This window comes from Mustela nigripes, chromosome 2 (genome assembly GCF_022355385.1).
Source record: "Mustela nigripes isolate SB6536 chromosome 2, MUSNIG.SB6536, whole genome shotgun sequence".
Taxonomy (NCBI): domain Eukaryota; kingdom Metazoa; phylum Chordata; class Mammalia; order Carnivora; family Mustelidae; genus Mustela; species Mustela nigripes.
Window position 1 is genome coordinate 124605400 of NC_081558.1, and position 3733 is coordinate 124609132.

Sequence of the window (3733 nt, forward strand, 5' to 3'; positions counted from 1 at the left end):
ATGATGATATCAAACAAGGGCTTAAAGAAGAAGCAATTTCTGGCCTGGTCATGAGACAGAGGTTGCATAGGACTTGGGAGAGTCACACCCTCCTAAGGGATTATTTTGGGACTTAGGGGGGAAGCTGCCTAAGAGGGGATCTGAGGTGATGTGTCCTGAATAAGAGAAACCTCTCTCTTCCCTGACTTCTGCTGCTTCCTTTGGGGGTAAACCAAGATCACCTAACAACTGGGACCTCTCCATTTTTCTACTGTCAGAATTTTTCCCCTCAAATTATTGCTGTCTACATATTATCACTAGGGAAGGCTTTTGGCTGTTCTTAAGTTTCTTTACATCATCAGAAGTCTAGAGGCAGGCCGTCCAGGGTTGGTGTAGTAGCTCATGGATATACTCAAAGCCCAGGCTCCTACCATTCTGCCCTGTTGTAATTAATTTGTTGACTTACTGTCTCATGGTTGCAAAATGGATGCTGTAACTCTAGATATCATGTTTTTATTCAAGGCACTAAGAAGTGGGAAAGAGTTGTCAAGACATCCACTGTGTTTGTCACTCATATCAAGAAAAACAAAAGCTTTCCCCAAAGCTCCCAGAGGATGTCCATCTGTGTCTTATTGGCCAGAACTACTTCTCATCCTTACCTATCCTCCTTCGCTGCAGGGGAGTCTGGAAAAACAAGCTTAGCTTTCCTACGCTCTGAATTGGAGGCAGCAAGGGAAATGGGGACCGAAAAATGCTTGTGGGGTTAGCCAACAAACAAGGTCTGCCACAACCGGAGAGAGGTGACTCCTAGAAGAATGTATTGGGCAAGCACAGACAGCTTACCTAACAGTGGAGAAGAAGGAAATTCATATGCTTGAGCTCTACTGTGGGCCCGAGACTGTGCCAGGCAGCAGACCCGTGTGCATGCGTGTCCCAGTAGCTCTGTTGTACACTGAGCAAGCTAAGCTCTGAGCGGTGTTCTGTGGGTAGTTAGGAATCTGGATTTGAATGCAGGTCCATCGGACTTCGAAGACTATTCGTGCTGCCTCTGGGAAATTGAAGCCAGTTTCCTAGCACTGGTTTTTCAGGTGCCTCTCTGGATCTCAGCACCTTTGTTGAGTCTCCAGTACCTTCATTACCCGTAAATGAAGTAGGAATTTGGAACAATTCTTTTATAGGTCCCTCATAAGTTTCACTTATAAGATGAGTACTCGGGCTTTTATGTCGTGATGACAATTAAAAGAGAAGTGACCTGGGGGACAGGAGACCTGGCTCTGCTCCAAAGCCGGTGCTGAATTGCTCTGTGGTCTTGGGCACCTCCTTTCCCCTTGTCTGTGAAATAGAAGGAGGGAGATGCCCTGCGAGGAGTCCAACAGTCTTAGAACACAGGTTTGGCCCCTTTCCCTCTTGCGTCTTTCATTTGTTCCTTCCTCCAACAATTATTTCTTAAGTGCCTACTGTGTGCTGGGTGCTGCTCTGGGTACTTGGTATAAACTAGGCAACAAAACAAAGATCCCTGCCCTCATGGACCTTGTGTTATATCCATTCTGTGTGCGCTGGGGCCCGGGACACAAACAGTAAACGTAACACGGTATAGATTAGGAATGAGTAAATTACACAGATGTGAGAGGGTGATTCGTTCTCTGGGGCACAAAAGTGGGAAATGGGATGAGGTCTGGCAGGGCCCGAGGAGACAGTCGGGGGTCTCCACCGAGAACATGGCATTTGAGCAAAGGCTCCACGGAGAGGAGGATGTCAGCCAGCACACAGTTAGGGTCATGGCTGCAAGCAGAGGCGAGAGCTGGAGCAAGGACTCAGAGCCAGATGGTTGCCTGGGTTTTCTGTATGATTTTTCCCCATCTGAGGATTGGCCTGGAGCTCTTCTCTCCTGAACCCTCTCATTTCGAAGTGTTGGCCTTCAGTTGGCTTTCAGACCCACTCAAACTTCCAGGAGTTGAAGGCCACTTAAATTTGACCCTCCTGTGGCCCTTAGGGACAGAGAGCCTGGCCACCACCTCTGAATTTGTACCTCATTGCACATGAGAGAAACACTTGATTTCTGGAGATAGAGGGAAAGTGATAGAACCACCAAGTCCTAGAGATATTGAAATACTATCAAAATAGCACAGCCTACCATCTCCAGTCTATTCCTGCTGTGTTTCCTGTTTAATACCTCCTGCACTGTGAGTGACTCAGTGGTTTTTTTTCTTTTCTTTTTTTTTTTTTTTTTGAGAGAGAGAGAGAGAATGAACAAGTGGGGAAGAGGGTTAGAGAGAGAAGGAGAAGCAGACCCCCTGCTAAGCAAGGAGCCCGATGTGGGGCTTGATTTCAGGACCCCAGGATTACAACCTGAGCTGAAGGCAGATGCTCAACCGACTAAGCCACCCAGGCACCCCTGACTTGGTGTTTCTGTCATGTTGTCAAATGATTATCTATATTGATCAACCCTAAAGCCCCAGGTAAGAGAGTGTTGTGTTCTCTGCTTTACCAGTTACTGCTCCTGAGTCAGTGCACAGTAGGGGCATGGGCTTTCCCCATTAGCTGCAGCGGGGCCTCCCTAAGCAAGGCCAGGAGCCCCCAGGAAACCTCAGTCACTTGCTGGGCTGTGCAAACATGTGTGTGTATGTGCGTGTGCATGTGTGATGACAACTTTAAATACATCTTGAAATGTAACAAAGAAAAAGAACAAGAGTTGCCTTCTTGAGTTGTGTTCTAAGCAGAGAGGTGACTTAGGATCTGAGAACAGTGATATCGTGCAGGTGTGTTATTATCCCAAGTCAAACTGAGAACATGTAACATGTGAACTGATTTATAGGCTCATGAATTAAAGGAATCTCCCCTTAGTCCTTGTAGAGGGTTAGTGTGTGTCCCAGACACCTACTCTAAAGTAGATGACACTTCAGGCAAGAGGCTACACCCCTCCCCCGCCAGAAAGCCCCCTGTGGGCATGTGTGGGTCTCAGTCCCGATGCTGAACAGGGCTGGGTGTCACTCACGGGGTGCTCAGAAGTTTAGTTCTGGTTAATGGCTCAGCATGGATTTCATAGTCCCTTTTCTAGGTATATCTCCTTTCTTGTTGCCTTGAAATTTGTTTGATGGGAAGAACAAGGAATCTTAACTTTGATCTCTGTCATCTGCGAGAGGTTAGAGGAGAGAATTCAGAATGACATACAAAATGCAGGGTATATTGAAAATGAAAGGAGGGTGAGATTCTTCATCAGGATTGTAGGCCATTGAACCAAATTTCACATTGTATGATCTTACCAAGTGTGCAGGGGCATTGAAGCAGCAAGCTTCCTTATCTGGTTTCCCCCTTTTCTGATTGGCTCCCTTTTGTGCAATCCCTAGGGACAATCCCTAGGGACAACATCCTGAGCCATAGACACAGAGAGGGGGAGAAGCATGCTGTTGCAGACTCGGATTGTACAGGAGGGGGTAATGGCACAGTCTAGAAAATTCTGACAAGAATGTAAAAGTCAGTCTTACCATAAGAAAGAACTTAAGGGTACAGGCTCTCTGTTTTGCATATTGCCTTCTTACAGGATCGAAGATATTGTTCATTCACTCAACAAACATATCAAGCAAGTGCCTGGCTCTGTCCTGGGCACTGGAGATTATCATGAACGGCGCCACCCAACAGTTTCCCTGTCCTCATCTCATTTGGTTAAACCGTCTGAAATTGCTGTCTTCGTAGGTCAGAGACAATCCACTAAGTACACATCTACTATATGATTCAGCCATTCTACTCCTAGGTG

General features: G+C 46.7%; 1 protein-coding gene and 1 pseudogene across 4 annotated transcripts in view; one reads left to right on the forward strand and one right to left on the reverse strand.

Annotated features, from left to right (window-relative positions):
* The window catches only part of LOC132012551 (mitochondrial import receptor subunit TOM34-like), a 3661-nt pseudogene extending 2546 nt beyond the window's left edge, over nt 1–1115 (reverse strand).
* The window catches only part of TNIK (TRAF2 and NCK interacting kinase), a 378721-nt gene that overhangs the window by 268321 nt on the left and 106667 nt on the right, over nt 1–3733 (forward strand). The gene's annotated exons all lie outside the window — the stretch shown is intronic.